At 44.8% G+C, this 27500-nt stretch overlaps 1 protein-coding gene across 1 annotated transcript in view; it reads left to right on the plus strand.

Moving 5' to 3' along the window:
* Positions 1 to 27500, plus strand: part of GLE1 (GLE1 RNA export mediator) — a 241962-nt gene that overhangs the window by 21029 nt on the left and 193433 nt on the right. The gene's annotated exons all lie outside the window — the stretch shown is intronic.

Genomic DNA, 27500 nt, shown 5'->3' on the forward strand with positions numbered 1-27500 from the left:
TCTCACACACGGCATCATGTGATCACTCACACACGGCATCATGTGATCTTTCACACACACGGGGTGGAGCTCTCATACACGGCATCATGTGATCTCTCATACACACAGGGTGGGGCTCTCACACACAGGGTGGGGCTCTCACACACAGGGTGGGGCTCTCACACACAGGGTGGGGCTCTCACACACAGGGTGGGGCTCTCACACACAGGGTGGGGCTCTCACACACAGCATCATGTGATCTCTCTCACAGCATCATGTGATCTCTCTCTCACAGCATCATGTGATCTCTCTCTCACAGCATCATGTGATCTCTCTCTCACAGCATCATGTGATCTCTCTCTCACAGCATCATGTGATCTCTCTCTCACAGCATCATGTGATCTCTCTCTCACAGCATCATGTGATCTCTCTCTCACAGCATCATGTGATCTCTCTCTCACAGCATCATGTGATCTCTCTCTCACAGCATCATGTGATCTCTCTCTCACAGCATCATGTGATCTCTCTCTCACAGCATCATGTGATCTCTCTCTCTCACAGCATCATGTGATCTCTCTCTCACAGCATCATGTGATCTCTCTCTCACAGCATCATGTGATCTCTCTCTCTCACAGCATCATGTGATCTCTCTCTCACAGCATCATGTGATCTCTCTCTCACAGCAACATGTGATCTCTCTCTCACACACAACATGTGATCTCTCTCTCACACAGCATCATGTGATCTCTCTCTCTCACAGCATCATGTGATCTCTCTCTCACAGCAACATGTGATCTCTCTCTCACACACAACATGTGATCTCTCTCTCACACACAACATGTGATCTCTCTCTCACACACAACATGTGATCTCTCTCTCACACACAACATGTGATCTCTCTCTCACACACAACATGTGATCTCTCTCTCACACACAACATGTGATCTCTCTCTCACACACAACATGTGATCTCTCTCTCACACACAACATGTGATCTCTCACACACACACACACACACACAACATGTGAGCTCACACACACACACACACACACACACACACACACACAACATGTGAGCTCACACACACACACACACACACACACACACACACAACATGTGAGCTCACACACACACAACATGTGAGCTCACACACACACACATGTGAGCTCACACACACACACACACACATGTGAGCTCACACACACACACACACACACATGTGAGCTCACACACACACACACACATGTGAGCTCACACACACACACACACATGTGAGCTCACACACACACACACATGTGAGCTCACACACACACACACACACACATGTGAGCTCACACACACACACACACATGTGAGCTCACACACACACACACACATGTGAGCTCACACACACACACACACATGTGAGCTCACACACACACACACACACACATGTGAGCTCACACACACACACACACAACATGTGAGCTCACACACACACACACACATGTGAGCTCACACACACACACACACACACACACACACATGTGAGCTCACACACACACACACACACATGTGAGCTCACACACACACACACACAACATGTGAGCTCACACACACACACAACATGTGAGCTCACACACACAGATGTGAGCTCACACACACACACACACACACACACACACAACATGTGAGCTCACACACACACACACACACACAACATGTGAGCTCACACACACACACACACACACACATGTGAGCTCACACACACACACACACACACATGTGAGCTCACACACACACACACACACATGTGAGCTCACACACACACACCATGTGAGCTCACACACACACACCATGTGAGCTCACACACACACACACACAACATGTGAGCTCACACACACACACACAACATGTGAGCTCACACACACACACACACAACATGTGAGCTCACACACACACACACACAACATGTGAGCTCACACACACACACAACATGTGAGCTCACACACACACACAACATGTGAGCTCACACACACACACACAACATGTGAGCTCACACACACACACACACACAATTGAGCTCACACACACACACACAATTGAGCTCAACACACACACACACAATTGAGCTCAACACACACACACACAACATGTGAGCTCACACACACACACACAACATGTGAGCTCACACACACACACACACAATGTGAGCTCACACACACACACACACAACATGTGAGCTCACACACACACACACACAACATGTGAGCTCACACACACACACACAACATGTGAGCTCACACACACACACACAACATGTGAGCTCACACACACACACACACACACAACATGTGAGCACACACACACACACACATGTGAGCTCACACACACACACACACACACACACATGTGAGCACACACACACAACATGTGAGCACACACACACAACATGTGAGCACACACACACAACATGTGAGCACACACACACACACAACATGTGAGCTCACACACACACACACACACACACAACATGTGAGCTCACACACACACAACATGTGAGCTCACACACACACACACACACAACATGTGAGCTCACACACACACACACACAACATGTGAGCTCACACACACACACACACAACATGTGAGCTCACACACACACACACACACAACATGTGAGCACACACACAACATGTGAGCTCACACACACACACACAACATGTGAGCTCACACACACACAACATGTGAGCTCACACACACACACACAACACATGTGAGCTCACACACACACAACATGTGAGCTCACACACACACACACAACATGTGAGCTCACACACACACACAACATGTGAGCTCACACACACACACAACATGTGAGCTCACACACACACACACATGTGAGCTCACACACACACACACACATGTGAGCTCACACACACACACACACATGTGAGCTCACACACACACACACATGTGAGCTCACACACACACACACACATGTGAGCTCACACACACACACACAACATGTGAGCTCACACACACACACACACACACACACACACATGTGAGCACACACACACAACATGTGAGCACACACACACACACACACACACACACACACAACATGTGAGCTCACACACACACACACACACACACACACAACATGTGAGCTCACACACACACACACACACACACACAAACATGTGAGCTCACACACACACACAACACACACACACACACACACACACACACAACATGTGAGCTCACACACACACACACACACAACATGTGAGCTCACACACACACACACACTCACACACACACACCCTCACACACACACACACACACACACACACAACATGTGAGCTCACACACACACACACATGTGAGCTCACACACACACACACACATGTGAGCTCACACACACACACACACACATGTGAGCTCACACACACTCACACACACACACACACATGTGAGCTCACACACACACACACACATGTGAGCTCACACACACACACACACACACAACATGTGAGCTCACACACACACACACACAACATGTGAGCTCACACACACACACACACACACACAACATGTGAGCTCACACACACACACACACACACATGTGAGCTCACACACACACACACACAACATGTGAGCTCACACACACACACACACAACATGTGAGCACACACACACATGTGAGCACACACACACAACATGTGAGCACACACACACACACACACACACAACATGTGAGCTCACACACACACACACACAACATGTGAGCTCACACACACACTGTGAGCTCACACACACACACACACAACATGTGAGCTCACACACACACACACATGTGAGCTCACACACACACACACAACATGTGAGCTCACACACACACACAACATGTGAGCTCACACACACACACACAACATGTGAGCTCACACACACACACACAACATGTGAGCTCACACACACACACACAACATGTGAGCTCACACACACACACACAACATGTGAGCTCACACACACACACACAACATGTGAGCTCACACACACACACACAACATGTGAGCTCACACACACACAACATGTGAGCTCACACACACACACACAACATGTGAGCTCACACACACACACAACATGTGAGCTCACACACACACACACACACACACACACACACACATGTGAGCTCACACACACACACACACACATGTGAGCTCACACACACACACACACACGTGAGCTCACACACACACACACACACATGTGAGCTCACACACACACACACACATGTGAGCTCACACACACACACATGTGAGCTCACACACACACACACACATGTGAGCTCACACACACACACACACACATGTGAGCTCACACACACACACACACATGTGAGCTCACACACACACACACACACATGTGAGCTCACACACACACACACACAACATGTGAGCTCACACACACACATGTGAGCTCACACACACACACACAACATGTGAGCTCACACACACACACACAACATGTGAGCTCACACACACACACACAACATGTGAGCTCACACACACACACAACATGTGAGCTCACACACACACACATGTGAGCACACACACACAACATGTGAGCACACACACACACACACAACATGTGAGCTCACACACACACACAACATGTGAGCTCACACACACACACACACATGTGAGCTCACACACACACACACACACACATGTGAGCTCACACACACACACATGTGAGCTCACACACACACACACACACACACACACAACATGTGAGCTCACACACACACACACACACAACATGTGAGCTCACACACACACACACACACATGTGAGCTCACACACACACACACACACATGTGAGCTCACACACACACACACACATGTGAGCTCACACACACACACACACACACACACACACATGTGAGCACACACACACAACATGTGAGCACACACACACACACACACACAACATGTGAGCTCACACACACACACACACAACATGTGAGCTCACACACACACACACGCTCACACACACACACACGCTCACACACACACACATGTGAGCTCACACACACACACAACATGTGAGCTCACACACACACACACACACAACATGTGAGCACACACACACACACACACACACACATGTGAGCTCACACACATGTGAGCTCACACACAACATGTGAGCTCACACACACACACACACAACATGTGAGCTCACACACACACACAACATGTGAGCTCACACACACACACAACATGTGAGCTCACACACACACACACACACACACAACATGTGAGCACACACACACACACACACACACACAACATGTGAGCACACACACACACACACACACACAACAACATGTGAGCTCACACACACACACCACACACACAAACATGTGAGCTCACACACACACACACACACAACATGTGAGCTCACACACACACACACACACACACAACATGTGAGCACACACACACAACATGTGAGCTCACACACACACACACACACACAACATGTGAGCACACACACACACACAACATGTGAGCTCACACACACACACACACACACAACATGTGAGCACACACACACAACATGTGAGCTCACACACACACACACACACACACACAACATGTGAGCTCACACACACACACACACACAACATGTGAGCTCACACACACACACACACACACACAACATGTGAGCACACACACACACACACACATGTGAGCACACACACACCACACACAACATGTGAGCACACACACACACACACACAACATGTGAGCACACACACACACACACACAACATGTGAGCACACACACACACACACAACATGTGAGCACACACACACACACACACACATGTGAGCACACACACACACACACACAACATGTGAGCTCACACACACACACACACACACACCACACGCACCACATGCACACACACACACACACACACACACACCACACACAAACATGTGAGCTCACACACACACACACACACAACATGTGAGCTCACACACACACACACACACACAACATGTGAGCTCACACACACACACAACATGTGAGCTCACACACACACACACACAACATGTGAGCACACACACACAACATGTGAGCACACACACACACACAACATGTGAGCACACACACACACACACAACATGTGAGCTCACACACACACACACACACACACACAACATGTGAGCTCACACACACACACACACACACACACACACACACACAACATGTGAGCTCACACACACACACACACAACATGTGAGCTCACACACACACACACACACAACATGTGAGCTCACACACACACACACACAACATGTGAGCTCACACACACACACACACAACATGTGAGCTCACACACACACACACACACAACATGTGAGCTCACACACACACACACACACACAACATGTGAGCTCACACACACACACACACACACACAACATGTGAGCTCACACACACACACACACACACAACATGTGAGCTCACACACACACACACACACACACACACAACATGTGAGCTCACACACACACACACACACACACACAACATGTGAGCTCACACACACACACACACACAACATGTGAGCTCACACACACACACACACACACACAACATGTGAGCTCACACACACACACACACACACACACACACACAACATGTGAGCTCACACACACACACACACACACACAACATGTGAGCTCACACACACACACATGTGAGCTCACACACACACACACACACACAACATGTGAGCACACACACACAACATGTGAGCTCACACACACACACACACACACACAACATGTGAGCTCACACACACACACACACACACACACACACACAACATGTGAGCTCACACACACACACACAACATGTGGAGCTCACACACAAACACACACATCTGGAGCTCACACACACACACACACCACACATGTGAGCTCACACACACACACACACACATGTGAGCTCACACACACACACACACAATGTGAGCTCACACACACACCCACAACATGTGAGCTCACACACACACACACACAACACAACACACACACACCACACCACAACATGTGAGCTCACACACACACACACACACACACAATGTGAGCTCACACACACACACACACACACACATGTGAGCTCACCACACCCACACCACACACACATGTGAGCTCACACACACACACACACCATGTGAGCTCACACACACACACCATGTGAGCTCACACACACACACACACAACATGTGAGCTCACACACACACACACACAACATGTGAGCTCACACACACACACACAAAATGTGAGCTCACACACACACACACACACACATGTGAGCTCACACACACACACACACACACACACACACACACACATGTGAGCTCACACACACACACACACACACACACACACACACACATGTGAGCTCACACACACACACACACACACACACACACACACATGTGAGCTCACACACACACACACACACACACACACATGTGAGCTCACACACACACACACACACACACACACACACATGTGAGCTCACACACACACACACACACACACAACATGTGAGCTCACACACACACACACACACACAACATGTGAGCTCACACACACACACACACACACACACAACATGTGAGCTCACACACACACACACATGTGCTCACACACACACACAACATGTGCTCACACACACACACAACATGTGAGCTCACACACACACACACACAACATGTGAGCTCACACACACACACACACACAACATGTGAGCTCAACACACACACACACACAACATGTGAGCTCAACACACACACACACACAACATGTGAGCTCAACACACACTCACACACACACAACATGTGAGCTCACACACACACACACACACACACAACATGTGAGCTCTCACACACACACACACAACATGTGAGCTCACACACACACACACACATGTGAGCTCACACACACACACACACATGTGAGCTCACACACACACACAACATGTGAGCTCACACACACACACACACACACAACATGTGAGCTCGCTCACACACACACACACACAACATGTGAGCTCACACACACACACACACAACATGTGAGCTCACACACACACACACACACACAACATGTGAGCTCACACACACACACACACACACAACATGTGAGCTCACACACACACACACACACAACATGTGAGCTCACACACACACACACTCACACACATGTGAGCTCACACACACACACACACACACACACAACATGTGAGCTCACACACACTCACACACACACACACACAACATGTGAGCTCACACACACTCACACACACACACACACAACATGTGAGCTCACACACACTCACACACACACACACAACATGTGAGCTCACACACACTCACACACACACACACACAACATGTGAGCTCACACACACTCACACACACACACACAACATGTGAGCTCACACACACACACACACACACACACACACACACACAACATGTGAGCTCACACACACACACACTCACACACATGTGAGCTCACACACAACACACACACACAACATGTGAGCTCACACACACACACACACACAACATGTGAGCTCACACACACACACACACACAACTGTGAGCTCACACACACACAACATGTGAGCTCACACACACACACACACACACACACAACATGTGAGCACACACACACAACATGTGAGCACACACACACACACACAACATGTGAGCTCACACACACACACACACACACACAACATGTGAGCTCACACACACACACACACACACACACAACATGTGAGCTCACACACACACACACACAACATGTGAGCTCACACACACACACACACACATGTGAGCTCACACACACACACACACACACACAACATGTGAGCTCACACACACACACACACAACATGTGAGCTCACACACACACACACACAACATGTGAGCTCACACACACACACACACAACATGTGAGCTCACACACACACACACACACAACATGTGAGCTCACACACACACAACATGTGAGCTCACACACACACAACATGTGAGCTCACAACACACACACAACATGTGAGCTCACACACACACACACACACAACATGTGAGCTCACACACACACACACAACACAAACTGTGAGCTCACACACACACACACACACCACACCAAACATGTGAGCTCACACACACACACACACACAACATGTGAGCTCACACACACACACACACACACACACAACATGTGAGCTCACACACACACACACACACACACAACATGTGAGCTCACACACACACACACACACACCACACACACACACACACACACACACAGACACACACATACACACACACACACACAACATGTGAGCTCACACACACACACACACACACACACACACAACATGTGAGCTCACACACAACCACACACACACACAACATGTGAGCACACACACACACACACAACATGTGAGAGCACACACACACACACACAACATGTGAGCTCACACACACACACACACAACATGTGAGCTCACACACACACACACACAACATGTGAGCTCACACACACACACACACAACATGTGAGCTCACACACACACACAACATGTGAGCTCACACACACACACACACACAACATGTGAGCTCACACACACACACACACAACATGTGAGCTCACACACACACACACACACACACCACATGTGAGCACACACACACACACACATGTGAGCTCACACACACACACACACACACACACACACATGTGAGCACACACACACAACATGTGAGCACACACACACAACATGTGAGCACACACACACACACACACACAACATGTGAGCTCACACACACACACACACACACACAACATGTGAGCACACACACACACACATGTGAGCTCACACACACACACACACACAACATGTAGCTCACAGCACACACACACACAACATGTGAGCTCACACACACACACACACACAACATGTGAGCACACACACACACATGTGAGCTCACACACACACACACAACATGTGAGCTCACACACACACAACATGTGAGCTCACACACACACACACACACAACATGTGAGCTCACACACACACAACATGTGAGCTCACACACACAAACATGTGAGCTACACACACACCACACACACAACATGTGAGCTCACACACACACACACACAACATGTGAGCTCACACACACACACACACACAACATGTGAGCTCACACACACACACACACACAACATGTGAGCTCACACACACACACACACACAACATGTGAGCTCACACACACACACACACAACATGTGAGCTCACACCACACACAGGCACATCATGTGAGCTCACACACACACACACACACACACACATACTGTGAGCTCACACACACACACACACACACACACAACATGTGAGCTCACACACACACACACACACACACACAACATGTGAGCTCACACCAACATAGTGACTCACACACACCACACACACACACACACATGTGAGCTCACACACACACACACACACACACACAACATGTGAGCTCACACACACACCACAACACACCACACACACAACATGTGAGCTCACTACACACACACCACACACACACAACATGTGAGCTCACACACACACACACACACACACACACACAACATGTGAGCTCACACACACACACACACACACACACACACAACATGTGAGCTCACACACACACACACACACACACACACACACAACATGTGAGCTCACACACACACACACACACACACACACACACAACATGTGAGCTCACACACACACACACACACACACACATGTGAGCACACACACACAACATGTGAGCACACACACACACACAACATGTGAGCACACACACACACACACACAACATGTGAGCTCACACACACACACACACACACACACAACATGTGAGCTCACACACACACACACACACACACACACACAACATGTGAGCTCACACACACACACACACTCACACACACACACACCACAACATGTGAGCTCACACACACACACACAACATGTGAGCTCACACACACACACACACACAACATGTGAGCTCACACACACACACACACACACACACACACACAACATGTGAGCTCACACACACACCACACACACACACACACACAACATGTGAGCTCACACACACACACACATGTGAGCTCACACACACACACACATGTGAGCTCACACACACACACACACAACATGTGAGCTCACACACACACACACACACACACACATGTGAGCTCACACACACACACACACATGTGAGCTCACACACACACACACACACACACAACATGTGAGCTCACACACACACACACACACACAACATGTGAGCTCACACACACACACACACACACACACAACATGTGAGCTCACACACACACACACACACACATGTGAGCTCACACACACACACACACACACACAACATGTGAGCTCACACACACACACACACACACAAGTGAGCACACACACACATGTGAGCACACACACACAACATGTGAGCACACACACACACACACACACACATGTGAGCTCACACACACACACACACACACACACACAACATGTGAGCTCACACACACACACACACACACAACATGTGAGCTCACACACACACACACACACAACATGTGAGCACACACACACACACACACACAACATGTGAGCTCACACACACACACACATGTGAGCTCACACACACACACACACACACATGTGAGCTCACACACACACACACACACACACACAACATGTGAGCTCACACACACACACACACACACAACATGTGAGCTCACACACACACACACACACACACACACACAACATGTGAGCTCACACACACACACACACACACACAACATGTGAGCTCACACACACACACACACAACATGTGAGCTCACACACACACACACACATGTGAGCTCACACACACACACACACAACATGTGAGCTCACACACACACACACACACACACACACACAACATGTGAGCTCACACACACACAACCACACACACACACACACACACACACATGTGAGCTCACACACACACAACCACACACACACACACACAACATGTGAGCTCACACACACACAACCACACACACACACACACACACAACATGTGAGCTCACACACACACACACACACAACATGTGAGCTCACACACACACACACACAACATGTGAGCTCACACACACACACACACACACACACACACAACATGTGAGCTCACACACACACAACCACACACACACACACACACACACACATGTGAGCTCACACACACACACACACACACACATGTGAGCTCACACACACACACAACCACACACACACACACACATGTGAGCACACACACACACACACACAACATGTGAGCTCACACACACACACACACACACAACATGTGAGCTCACACACACACACACACACACACACATGTGAGCTCACACACACACACACACACACACACACATGTGAGCTCACACACACACACAACCACACACACACACACACACACACAACATGTGAGCTCACACACACACAACCACACACACACACACACACAACATGTGAGCTCACACACACACAACCACACACACACACACACACAACATGTGAGCTCACACACACACAACCACACACACACACACACACAACATGTGAGCTCACACACACACAACCACACACACACACACAACATGTGAGCTCACACACACACACACACACACACACACAACATGTGAGCTCACACACACACACACACACACACACACAACATGTGAGCTCACACACACACACACACACACACACAACATGTGAGCTCACACACACACACAACATGTGAGCTCACACACACACACACACACACAACATGTGAGCTCTCACACACAGGGGGTAGGTCTCTCTGTACTGGTGCACGGACCCTCACAGACAGGATATAAGCATATGCCGCTGAAAATCACTAATACATTTTTTAAAAAAGCATTTTTGCTAATGGAAGTATATTGCAAAAATATTTATATTTAAATGCACCTATGCACATTTCAATTTTGAATTTTGTATCTCTTTAAAAAAAAAAAAAAACACCTGTGTGCAAGTATACGTAGAAGAATTGATGCTGTTTTAAAGGTAAAGGGTGGTCACACTTAATATTGATTTGATTTTTTACCCTAATGCTAAGAAGAAAGGAGCTTTCCTGATTGTGTGGCTAGCTCTGAGGAATGAGCTGGGCTAGAGAAGTAATTTTAAAAATGTAGTGAGTTGTTCCGGTGGGCGGAATCTGAGTAAGCAGCTCATCTTTAGAGCTCTCTGAGACTCTTGTAATTTACTCTTCAATTGAGGAGCTAAACTTGGCCCGAGCATATTGGTCCTTGACAGGGTTTGTGTCTGGACACTACTGATGCTGGAAACCAACATCTATCCCCCACCGAAGAGCTATTAGCACGAGAAAGTGTGGAGCAGTACCCTACCTGCGGCCGCCATATTGGCCTCTACGTTGAGCGACGGTGCACCAAGCTCTCTTTACAAAGCCTACAGTTGCGGAAAGAGGAAGAACTCAAGACTGAATTATAATGGCCAGTTTGAATATCATAGTTCAGGAGTTATCAATGTTGCTGACTCCTGCATTGGATAATCTGGTTCATAAATGTGAACTGCTGCGAGTGGAAGTGGAGAGGGCGGTAACACCACGCACCATGGAAGTCACAGCGGAAACAAAGCCCCCTCCTCCTATTGCTTCCTTACCGCTTGCTTTTGTTTCTGATTGTACTAACGAAATGTCAGCTTCCCTTTCATTACCTGATGCCCACTGCTCCACTCACCCTAGCTTAGGGGACAATGAAGGGAGATGATTAAAGCTGAAGCCTTCGGCACAGGCTACACTTGATTGTTGGAACCACCATCTACTGCAGTTAGGGTTTAAGTCATGCAATGAGTACTCGACTCACTTCGCAGAGCGCCAACTCATTAGGATACATTAGTTCTATCCACATCTGGCACTCAAAAAGAGGTATTGGCTTATTAACTTTGCATATATTACTTACAGATTAACTGTCATGGAGTCTAAATAAATGACAGGTATCTCTATGCACCACTCTACGTGTCAAAGACTTTGCTTCTTATTATACACAACACTTTAAAGATGTGTACCACGGAGGACAGTGCTACTACATAAGGAAAAAGCCATGCAGAGTTTACTGGTTCTGTTATGCTCTTCTGAACTCGCATGCACGCCAATTCTGCTTCAAATGACATATCTTCAGTTCTCTATATTTTACAGTATTAGATGACTCGTTTTGACACTGCATATGTTTAATCTTTACTGCAAAAAGTTACATGGTAGTTCACTTTTATTTTTGTTTTAATAATATAGTTTTATGTTCTATTCTGAAATAGATCTTGATCATGCCCCTATTACAATTTAACCCCGAAGCTAGATGCTTTTACAAATCAATGCTTTTTCAGTCCCTGCACTATGTAAAATCTAAACATCAAATGCTGTTCTGGCTAGTGTACCCTAAGTCATAGTTTATGCCTACTGGAAATAATATACTCGCCCCAAAATCTGCTAATTTGTACCATAGTCACTGTCAGGGAACAGTTATCTATTCACGTTAGATCTTATAACAACATACTCATGTACGTAACTTGCTGCAACGTAGCATTGCTGATTTGTAAAGTTTGGAAACCATTCCTTTTTATTGGTACTACCAAATGATCAGAAAATAGTAACAGGAACCCACACCAGCTACGCCTTGCTATACTTTCTACAGCTTCCTCTGATTTCATCATCAAGTTAAACTTCTCTTCCTCTCGGAGCTGGTTTTAATTGTTTGAGTTGTTATTCTTGACAGTGATCTAGTAGTGAACTTGTGAAGTCAGAGCCAGTGCCACCTTCCTTAGGATTTATTTTTTTACTAAATAACTAATCAATTGTCAATATTATTAAACGTATTAATACACAGCTTTGGCTTTTCCCATAAGAGTAAATCCAGCCCCTTTTCTATAAAACAGCAAACTGCATCTCTGAGAATCATACTTTGAACATGTTATTTTTTTTAAAACATCAAACATATGAAACATAACATAAAACAGACACATTGGCTCTTGCCCCCTGGCTTAGAAACTGCTTATTATACCTAATCCAGTGGTTATATAGATGGACTTTCTTTATATGGATACAGGTTTAGGAGAACATCTTGTATTGCTATGCTTTCACAGATGAAATTTCTGCTTCTTTTTGTCATCTAATTATTATTATTATTTTTTTTACTTAGCCCTTGTGATCTGCAAAACACATCACTGTATTATAGACCTCTATGGGGGAGCTAATTGTATAATTACATACTGTATTTATTTCTTGTCTCTCAATAAAAAGAAATAAAAAAAAAAATAACACTACATTTTTTTTTTTTTTTCTTTTTTTGACATTTGGGAAACACTTTTGAATGGCCCCAGTCTCGGGTTTTTGAAAGGAAAACCAACGTTTTGCTTGAAGATGGTACCTCATATATGGATCCTATAGGCCACAATGTTGAATCCTCCTTGTGCAACTCTTTTGAAGTGTTCATTTCTTTCGTCTACCTGGACGTTTTATTATATGGCTGGAATTAGTCATGTTACTTTAAGTGAGTCTGTAGTGTGTAGACTATCCGTTTTTAAGACTATTTTACAAAATTTTGAAATGACCACCAAACTCCTCCTCCTTCCTCCACCATCTACCTTTTTTCTTTCTAATGACACGGTGAGTCCAGGGATCATCAAATTACTATTGGGAATGTCACTCCTGCCCAGCAGGAAGCGGCAAAGAGCACCACAGCAAAGCTGTTAAATATCACCTCCCTTCCCTCCAATCCCAGTCATTCTCTTTGCCTACGTTAGAGCAAGAAAGTGGTAAAGTTAGGTGTTGGGGGGGAAAAAGATTCTTCTAGCAAGATTTTATTATTTAAGCAGTGCAAGATTGTTCTGCTTTGTCCTAGGGTGTAGCCGTAGTCCATATCAGTCTCTTCAGTAGAGCAGTGGTGTCTTTCAAGCAATGGGAACTTGTGGGGTACAATCCTCACTGCGCCTCCTATGTATTTATGCTGCCCTAACCGTGCAAGCCTGAGTAAGATTACTCAGTCTTTGTTTTTTATCCACAGGTCCATGTGAGGGAACTGGCCACTCAAACCTAGTGAGCTGCTGTGCTTCCTGGCAGAAGTCTTAAGGTAAGTGTTAACTTAATTTTTTTTTCTGGGACACGCTGCAGAGAAAATAGATAGCACTTTAACATACATATGGGACAAGTCACACTCACCTATGATAGGGGAATGTTTATTAAGGGCAGCAGTAGCAGGCACTGGGGACGAGGAGACTTGGCTCAGTCATGGTGGTGTGTTTTTTACTTTACTCCCTAAAGCTGTGGTAATAAATTTAGCCGATCTGGAGTTTCATGTGGTTACGCCAACAACGGGCGCAGTTAGCTACGGCGGGAGCTTCTATTGCGCGCCTTTTTTTGTCCTGTCTCACTTCTTGTGTTCCGTAGTGGGGAAAACCGATGCATCACAGATTTAGCAGCGGTGCGGTTACCAGACCGTAATTTGTAAAGAGTTGAGTCCGGATTATCTATAGAGTAGTACACTCCGTTAGCAGGCAGGCAGGTAAGCACCTTAGCAAGGCTAAGCTGAGGTGTAGAGTTGTCTGGAGTGTTTTTTGGGGGCCACTTTGTTTTGTTAAATAACAGAAAAATAAAGTTATTTTTTCGTTTTAAAATTTAAAGAAACGGTAACAATTTTTTTTTTTTTTGGGGGGGGGCTATTTTCTAAATAAAATATCAGTTTGTCTGTTTGTTGGTGAATAAAGATGGACCAAGAAATCCTGCAAGATTTTGCATATTTATGTTTTGATGCTAATGTAGAACCACCAATCCCTTTCTGTTCCTAATGTATTGAGAGAACCTTACATTACAGGTATAGACTTTTTCCTGAGCCAACATTGTCTAAGGCGGGTACTGTTCAGGAGTCTTCTGACAATGTTAAAGATATGCCGCAGCTTTCTCCTCAAGCGTCCCAAAATTTAGTATCCATACAGCCAGTGCCCTGCGCTTCCTCTATTACTCCGCCTGGAGTTACCTTGCAAGACATCGCTTCTCTAATGTCATCAGCAGTATCTGATGCGTTGTCTGCTTTTCCCATGCTGCAGGGAAAGCGCAAGAGGAAATGTAATCAATCAGTGAATAAGGTTGCTGACACAGTAGTGGCTATTCCGAATGTTCCTTCCCAGAAATCTGAAGAGGAAGATACTTTGGTAGCATCTGAGGTTGAAATCTCAGACTCGGACAGTGTAATACCTTTAGCTGATACTGAAGTTGTTTCTTTCAGGTTTAAGCTTGAACACCTTTGTTTTGTTAAGGAGGTTTTAGCTACTCTGGACGACTCCGACACTATCGTCGTAGTCAATCCTAAGAAGACTAGTTAACTAAACAAGTATTTTGACGTGCCTTCCATGGTGGAGGTATTTCCTGTACCAGAAAGGGCTACAGATATTATTTCTAAGAAATTGGAGAGACCGGGTATCCCTTTTTCTCCATCCCCTATATTTAAGAAGATGTTTCCTTTAGCAGACTCTATCAAGGAGTCTTGGCAGACGTTACCCAAGGTGGAAGGGGCAATTTCCACGCTGGCTAAGAGAGCAACTATTCCCATAGAGGATAGTTGTTCCTTTAAGGATCCTATGGACAAGAAGTTAGATGGGTTACTCTGGGTTTACAATGGCAACCTGTGCATCAAACCATCGGTTTACAATCGGTTTACAACGCATCAAACCAGGGTTTACAATGGCAACCTGCGGTTTGTATTGCTACTGTCACTAGTGCGGCAGCATACTGGTTTGATGCGTTGTCTGATTCTATTTGGACAGACACTCCCCTCGAAGAAATCCAGGATAGGATCAAGGCCCTTAAGTTGGCCAACTTATCCCTTATCACGGATGCTTCCCTACAGGTTATTAAACTGGGAGCAAGATTTTCGGTTTTGCCGTTCTGGCCCGCAGATCTTTATGGTTAAAATCTTGGTCTGCGGATGTGTCATCTAAGTCTAAACTTTGGGCGATTCCTTACAAGGGAAAGACCTTGTTTGGGCCGGGTTTGACGGAAATAATTTCTGATATTACGGGAGGAAAGGGCCATTTCCTCCCTCAGGATAAGGGAAACAAGCAGAAGGGACGTCAGAGTAATTTTCATTCCTTGCGAAATTTCAAAGGAAAGCCTTCCTCTCCCTCTTCCAAGCAGGATTAGTCCAAGCCTTCCTGGAGGCCCAACTAGTCTTGGAACAAGGGAAAACAATCCAAAAAGCCTGCTATTGAATAAAAAAACAGCATGAAGGGCCTGCCCCCGATCTGGGATCGGATCTTGTAGGGGGGCAGACTTTCCTTCTTCACTCGGGCATGGTTACGGGATGTGTAGGATCCCTGTGCGGTGGAAATCGTGTCCCAGGGATACAAACTAGAGTTCAAAGCCTTTCCTCCCAGGGGCAGGTTTCTGCTTTCAAGATTATCTGTAGATCAGATAAAAAGAGAGGCGTTCTTATGCTGTGTTTGGGACCTTTCCGACTTGGGAGTGATGGTTCCTTTCCCTATACAGGAACAGGGTCTGGGGTTCTACTCCAATCTGTTTGTGGTTCCCAAAAAAAGAGGGAACCTTCAGACCAATTTTAGATCTCAAAAAGTCTAAACAAATTCCTCAAAGTACCGTCCTTCAAGATGGAAACTATTCATTCCATTCTTCTCTTGGTTCAAGACGGTCAATTTATGACAACAGTAGATTTAAAGGACGTTTACCTGCATGTTCCTATCCACAGGGAACATCACAAGTTTCTGAGGTTCGCGTTTCTAGACAAACACTTCCAGTTTGTGGCTCTTCCATTCGGCCTAGCCACAGCTCCCAGAATTTTTTCAAAGATTCTAGGATCCCTGTTGGCGGTGCTCAGATTGCGGGGCATTACAGTGGTGTCTTATCTGGACGACATTCTGGTTTAGGCGGCATCCTTTCAACAAGCAAAATTCCACACGGTAATGTTATCCTTCCTGCGATCTCACGGATGGAAGGTGAATTTGGAAAAGAGTTCCTTAAAGGGACAGTACAGAATAAAATTGTTTTTCCATTAATGTATTTTAAATGACTTGTTATACCAACTGCAGAGTATAAAATATTTGAGAAATTCCATTTTCATGCTTATTTGTGTATATGAAGTAGCTGATTTTGTGCTTTGAAAACACAGCCTATTACAATGGGTTGAACTTAAGGTGATATCAGATCTCATTATGTTATAACTTTGTGTAAACAAACTTGCTTCCTTATCTTTTATTTGGCTGGAACACCAAAGCTCAATAAATAGAGAGAACAATGGAAAATTATCATTTTATTACCTAACTATCCTGCATCCCACTGAGAGTGTAATCTCTTCCGCTGGCTGCGTATACTTAGGCTATTCAATAGCCTATACTCCAGTATTAATTTGTTCAGTATAGGTGGCGATACCACAGGCTAAATCAGCTATTTCAAATGCTGAAATAGGAGTAAAGTAGCTACTTGTAACCAATTTAATACACTCTAGCAGGTTAAAAGGATCATTGGGTATAATTTAAAGGGGAGAGCATTTTTGGGTGAACTGTCCCTTTAATTCCAACTACAAGGGTAGTCTTCTTGGGAACCATAATAAATTCCTTATCAATGAAGATCTTTCTGTTTAACATCATCCCATTTGCCCGTTTCCACCTCAGACCTCTGCAGTTAAGCATGCTCAAACAGTGGAACAGAGATTATGCAGATCTGTCTCCGTGATTACAGCTGGAACAGGAGACAAGGGATTCTCTTCTTTGGTGGTTGTCTCTGGATCACCTATCCCAGGGAACCTGCTTCCGCAGACCCTCTTGGGTGATTGTGACAACAGACGCCAGCCTACTGGGTTGGGGAGCAGTCTGGGGCTCTCTAAGGGCTTTTCCAGTCTGATTCTCAAATGAGGACAGCTGGAACTGGACCTCATGGCATCTCGGCAGAATGGCAAACTCCCGAGGTTCGGGTCAAGGGATCCTCAGGCGTTTCTGATAGTCGCTCTGGCGGTACCCTGGAATTTCAGTCTCGCATACCTATTTCCCCCGTTTGTTCTACCTCGGGTTATTGCTCGAATCAAACAGGAGAGGGCGTCGGTGATCATTATTACACCGGTGTGGCCTTGCAGGATTTGGTATGCAGACCTGGTGGAGATGTCATCGCTTCCACCTTGGAGACTTTGGTTGAGAAAGGACCTTCTACTTCAAGGGCCCTTCCCTCATCCAAATCTAGTTTCTCTGAAGCCGACTACTTGGAAATTGAACGCTTAATTTTATCTAAGCGTGGATTTTCAAAATCGGTCATTGAGACCATGATTCAGGCTCGTAAGCCTGTGACTAGAAGTGTTTTATCGTAAGATATGGCGTAAATATCTGTATTGGTGTGAATCCAAAGGCTACTCTTAGAGTAGAGTTCGGATTCCTAGAATTTTGTCTTTTCTCCAAGAGGTTTTGGAGAAGGGTTTATCAACAAGTTCCCTAAAAGGTCAAATTCCGGGCCTTATCTTATTTGTTATACAAAAGTCTGGCGGAGGTCCCAGATGTACAAGCTTTTTGTTAGGCCTTGGCCAGGATCAGGCCTGTATTCAAACCAGTTACTCCTCCATGGAGCCTTAAGGTTTCTTTAAGGTGCTCCTTTTGAGCCCATGCATTCCTTAGATATTAAGTTGTTATCTTGAAAGTTTAATTTCTTGTTGCTATTCCTTTTGTTCAGAGAGTGTCTGAGCTCTCGGCATTAAAGTTTGAGTCTCCTCCCTGGAGTCTAAACCTAGTTCTCAAAATTCTTCAACAGGCTCTGTTTGAGCTGATGCATTCCTTAGATATTAAGTTGTTATCTTGGAAAGTTTTGTTTCGTTTTGCTATTTCATCTGCTCGAAGAGTTTCAGAGCTCTCGGCATTACAGTATGAGACTCCTTACCTTATTTTTCATGCTTTTTGCGTACTAAGTTAAGTTTTCTCCCTAAATTGGTTTCAGGTCGGAACATTAGTCAGGAGATTGTTGTTCCTTCCTTGTGTCCTAAACCTTCTCAGAACAGCTTTGCTTTGGTGCTCTTTGCCGCCTCCTGCTTGGCAGGAGTGAGATTCCCAATAGTAATTAGATGATCCGTGGACTCACCGTATCAAGAAATAAATAAATTTATCAGGTACGCATAATTTATTTTTAATTTTTTTTAATTATTTCGTAGACTCATTGCACATGCTTCTTGGAAATAGATGAAGCGGAAGAGCAGGGGAATTTTAATATTGACGGACCTTGTGCTTGTGGCTTTGAAGCACATGCGTTTTTTTTTTGTTTCTTGTTTTTTTGTTTTTTTTTTCACCTGATCGGCATAATATACACTTATCTGATTTTGCAGCCGATCTGTGTAGACAGCGTGTGTTGAACACTTTCTGATCCCATGGTACAAATGATATGCTCACAGATCTTCTGAATTTAAAATGTAGTGACGATCAACTTTTTCTACCACATAATTTGCGAGACGCCTATGATTAAATACAGCTTAACACACAGAAATGACCAGGAACGGAATTGGAGGATTTTGGAGGCTATTTCAAATTGAAAGACAAAGAAGAAATTCTAAATTGTCTTTAAAGTGATGGTAAACCCTTCCCTTTATAAAAACAGATCTAGAATGTTAGTGATACTTTAGATGGAGTTTAATTAATCAGTTGTAATGAAGTTGCTCTGTAACTTTTTTTATATAGATATAAAATTCAAATGCTCTGCCTCCCACTTCAAAAGTAAATTTTTCTGTAAGCTAAATATTCTGTTCTCCAATCGGTGCTCTCCCCATATGACACTATTGTTGTAGCTAGAGCGCTGATTGGAGAACAATTGAAACCTTTAGCTCACAGAAAAACAGGGTTTTGAGCGCATGGAATTTAAAATGAATTCCTATATTAAAAAGCAAGTTGCAGCTCAACTTAATTACATCTGATGAATTAAATTCCATCTAAATTTATCGCTAACATTCCGGATGTTTTTATAAAGGGGAGAGTTTACCGTCACTTTATTTCTATATGGACTTGTAAGTGCAACACGAAGACAGAAGATTGCCTGGGGATAGTGTAGACTGTTCCTTTTAAACAGGGATTATTCTCCCTGATCGAAGTTTGCAGAAGCCGAGTCTTATCCAATCAACAAATCTCTTCTTTATTAATATTAATATTATTATTTTCATCCATATGCTGGTCCGCCAGAGCCTTTGTGTTTTTTAGTTTAAACACAAGTTAAAAGTGCTGTGTCTTAACCTGGTCTGCCGATTATATACAAACCTTCCCATGGTGGTCTTGCTAAAGTGAGGATGGCTATATCACTACCGATGGTGTTTTAGAAAGTGTTTATAGAAAAGGTTGTATAAATTGTACTCTTTGGAGTCGAATTATAAATGTGCGGGCGGACATGATCCGCTGTAGCGGATCATGTCCACCACACATTGATAAATGCTGACAGGATATGCTGTTGGCAGTTATCATTGTACAAGCATTTCTTTTGAAATGCTTGTGCAATGCCACCCCCTTCACATTTGCAGCCAATCTGCCGCTAGCAGGGGGTGTCAATGAGGGTGGAGTACAGTGTTCCTACTAGAAACTTTTACCCAAGTCCTTATTTATGTGTGACAACATACACCCTACGGCTCGTGACCTGAGCCTGTTAATGCTACTCGTTCTCTCTCTTTAACAATCGGAGAGGTCTTTGAGGGTGGGTTCCGTTGCACCTCTGGCGCCATTCTGAAACTCCTTGCATGTGAAGGATTTTTCTCTTCTGCCGTGAGGAGTATTCGGTGCACGCTCCTTAGTGCCAGACAGGAGTTGATTCCTTGTGGAAGGCTCGTCTTTTTGGCTAACCTGTCAGGGGAAGGAGGGGGTAAAGGACGCTAACCAGAGCTTAGGTTTTGGGTCGGACTGAAAGTCTAACGTCTGAAACCTCCATTATCTGTTTCTCAGAGGGGTTTTTATTCTCTAGAGGACTGTAAATGTTACCCTACAGGGTGCCTATAGGGGTTAATCCTTTTTAGAGACTTTTGAATATAGCTGGGGTGCTATGGAACACTGGGGAACTGAGGATTTCTCAGAAGGAGAATCATTTAAAGAACTTTTTGAAATTATTAAATGTTTATTATGTTAATCAAATATGGTCTGCCCACCAGAGTAGCTCTGCAGTCCCTGTCTAAAATCTACCCTCACTCCAGCTCTTACTCACATATTCAACCTATCCCTTACTACCGGTTCATTCCCATCTTCCTTCAAACATACAAAGTTCACCCCCATCCTCAAAAAACCTTCCCTCAACCCCAATTCTCCTGCAAACTACTGCCCCATATCACTGCTTCCTCTAGCTCCAAAAGTCCTGGAAAAACTAGTCTTCGATCGCTTAACCCACTTCTTGTCCTCCAACTCACTGCTTGACCCCTTGCAATCTGTCTTCCGTTCCCAACACTCAACTGAGACTGCCCTCACCAAGGTTACTAATCTTCTTACTGCTAAAAAAAAATGGCCACTACTCAATACTTATCTTACTTGATCTGTCTGCTGCCTTTGACACCGTTGACCATCCCCTTCTCCTACTCTTCTCTGGGTAAACTTATCAGTAGCTGTGGCTTCAACTACCACCTCTATGCTGATGATACTCAGATCTACCTATCCACCCCTTCACTCTCTCCCTCTGTCCTTTCTCACATCAGTGTCTGCTTATCTGGCATTTCTTCTTGAATGGCCTCTCACCATCTAAAAATCAACATGTCCAAGACTGAGCTCCTTCTAATCCCCCCCTCTAATTCTACCCCAGTTTCTAACTTTTCAATCACTGTTGGTGACACCACTATCTCCCCATCACCCCAAGTACGCTGCCTAGGAGTTACACTTGACTCCAATCTGTCCTTCATACCACATATCCAATTGCTCTATTCCTCCTGTCGCAACCACCTATGCAATATCTCCAAAATGTGTCCGTTTATGAGTGCTGAAACTACTAAACAGCTAATCCACTGCCTGGTAATCTCCCAACTTGACTACTGTAATAACCTACTAACTGACCTCCCTCTCTCCCGCCGCTCCCCTCTTCAATCTATCCTAAATGCCTCTGCTAGGCTAATCCACCTCTCCATCCCGCCCCCTAAGATCCAACAATGACCTGCTCCTTGCATCTTCTACCATCACCTCCTCCCATGCTAGGCTACAGGGCTTCTCTCGTCTGGCACCAACCATCTGGAACGCACTTCCTAGAGCTGTCAGACTCTCCCCTAACCGTTCCTCCTTTAAACGCTCCCTAAAGACCTTTTCTGTTCATGGAAGCCTATCTCCAAATCAGTAACAAATGAATTCCACTTGCCTGACTGCTGCCCTCATCTAACTCCACACTAACATCATCCTCACCTTTGCAGTCCCCACCTCCTGTTTTTCACCCTCCTACCCATCTAGCTTGTAAATTCCCACAGGAACAGGGCCCTCAATTCCCCCTGTATTTGTTGGTTAAACTTTGTCTGGTGTCATTAATATTGTATTGTACTGTACTTTTTATCTCTGTACCCATGGAGAGCGCTGTGGAATCTGTTGGCGCTTTATAAATAAAGAATAATAATGTTTCATTAGGTCCTTCAAATTCTCTTCCACTTCTGCAAGGCGGTGCTCGGTGCTTGCCCCATGACTTCATTGCCTCCAGATTTTGCCTTACAGCTACAATCTGCGGCATTAGGAGACTTAAGACCCACGAGTAAAGACCCGCGAGTAAGTGCAGGAGAAAATCTAAACATTGTTCCCCAGATCCCAAGGCCAACGATCACTCGGAAGGGGTTTGTACCAAGGCCTTGCATTTTTCTGATTAATTTAATTTACCTTGGATGAGATCAAAGACCAAATCCTATCAAGATGGCTAAAGCCTTCATTTGTGACGCAATCTTTCAAATTGTGCGTATCAATGCTAAGAATACCAGCTTTGCGGTATTGGCAAGGAGCGTCCTGTAATTTAAATCTTGGTCCTCTGGCATGGTCTAGAAATCTAGATTGCTCTCCTTGTCTTTAAGTGTTAAATCTTTTTCTTCTAAGGTTAGGACTCTTATCTTTGTCTTCGGGGGGTAAAGGAGTTTTCCTTCCTCAGGATATGAAGACTAGACATAACAATAGGACATCGGGTCATTTTCGATCCCTTCGACAGAATTAATCCCAGCGAAACTCTTCTTCAGCCAAATCTGAGTCATCCAGGGGTACCTGGAAACCGAAGCCTGTCTGAAACAAACAAGCCAAGAAGTTGGGTCCCGAATCTAAATCTGCATGAAGGGATGGTCCCCGATCCGTAGTCTGCTCCGGTAGGGGTAGGCTGGCTCTGTTTAAGGAGGTCTGGGCCAGATCCATCCAGGATCTTTGGGTTCTGGAGATTGTTTCCCAAGTTTACAGAATATCTTTCTGGTCTCTGCCTCGAGAGGCCTGTGTATCAGAGGCCACAAAAGAGGATGGCTTTTCTTCATTGCGTCTTAGATCTTCAGTAGATGGGGTGAGCAGCCCTGTTCCTCCGAATCAGTTGGACTCTTTCAAGATTGAAACACTCTGATCCATTGTTCCTCTTGTTCTGCAGGGACAATTCAAGACCAAGGTGGATCTCAAGGATGCCTACCTTCACATTCCAATTTACAGGGATAATTATCAGTACCTAAGATTTGCTTTTCTGGATAAGCATTTCCAGTTCTTGGCTCTGCCGTTCAAATTGGCCACGTCTCCAAGATTATTTAAGGAAGTGTTGGGGCTTTCCTAGCAACAGCTCCCAACTTGGATGATATATTTGGTTCAAGTTACATCTTTTCACTTGGCAAACTTTCACACAGAGAAATTACTTTTGTTTCTTCTGAGTTATGGTTGGAAGGCAAATCTTGAAGAGTTCTCTTGTGCCTCGCGCAAGAGTGAGTTTTCTCGGGGTATTCATAGACTCCATGGTTTTGATGATCTTTCTCACAGATAAACGCAAAGCCAAGCTCCATTCTGCTTGTTAGGCACCTAAGTCCAATACATGCCCTTTAGTGGCTCAGTGTATGGAGTTAGTGGGGCTCATGGTAGCAGCATCGGACACAATACTATTTGCTGACTTTCATTTGCGACCTCTACAATTATGCATGCTAAGCAAAAGGAATCTAACTCAAGTGATACATCTAGATTCGGGCACCACTTTAGATCTAGGGAGGAATCCTCCATGGGAGATAATAACCACAGACCGGTGCCTGTCAGGTTGGGGAGCTGTGTTGGGTTCCCAGAGAGCTCAGGGAATTTGGTTCCCTTAGGAAGTGTCCCTACCCATAAACATTCTGGAATTAAGAGCCATTTTAATGCTCTGTTAGCTTGGCCTCTACAATGTGATCTTATATGCAAACACAGCTTAATAATAACTAACATATTAGTACTTAGTTATTATTGCGCTGTGTTTGTGTATTACTATAAGATCACATTTCAGATACACTAACGTATTCGTACTTTATCTTTTTTTATACCTTTTTATACCGTCTGATATGTGATCTTAGATTTATATACAAACACAGCGCAATAATAACTAACGTATTAGTACTTTATCTAATGTCCTCTTATATCTTCTGAAATGTGATCTTAGTTATATACAAACACAGCCCAATAATATCTAACATATTAGTAATTTTTGTATTTAATGTCCTCTTATACCGTCTGCATTGTGATCTTCGTTATATACAAACACAGCACAATAATAACTAACATATTTGCGTTTAGTGTATTTAAAGGGGCAGTCAAGTCCAAAAAAAACTTTCATGATTTAGATAGGGCATGTAATTTAAAAACAACTTCCCAATTTACTTTTATCATCAATGTTCCTTTGTTCTCTTGGTATTCTTAGTTGAAAGCTAAACCTAAGAGGTTCATATGCTAATTTCTTAGACCTTGAAGACTGCCTCTAATCTGAATGCATTTTGACTACTAGAGGGCATTAGTTCATGTGTTTTTCATATAGATAACATTGATCTCATGCACGTGAAGTGACCTAGGAGTGAGCACTGATTGGCTAAAATGCAAGACAACTAAAGGTATTCCAGCCTCCAAAAATTTAAAAAGAACCTGTATTATCTTACATGGGGTCCTCAGAAAAAAACATACACTGTGTTTTTTTTCTGAGGACCCCATGTAAGATAATATAGGTTCTTTTTAAATTTTTGGAGCCTGGAATACCTTTTTGTCTGGAATATATTTTTGGACTTGGCAGGTCCTACATTCCGTGCCCCACAGGCCTAAGAATTGGTGTGCTTTTTTCCAAATCCTCTCTTGTGATTATCAGTATATGGCTAAGATGCAAGTCTGTCAAAAGAAC

Source organism: Bombina bombina, chromosome 12, assembly GCF_027579735.1.
Source record: "Bombina bombina isolate aBomBom1 chromosome 12, aBomBom1.pri, whole genome shotgun sequence".
Classification (NCBI taxonomy): domain Eukaryota; kingdom Metazoa; phylum Chordata; class Amphibia; order Anura; family Bombinatoridae; genus Bombina; species Bombina bombina.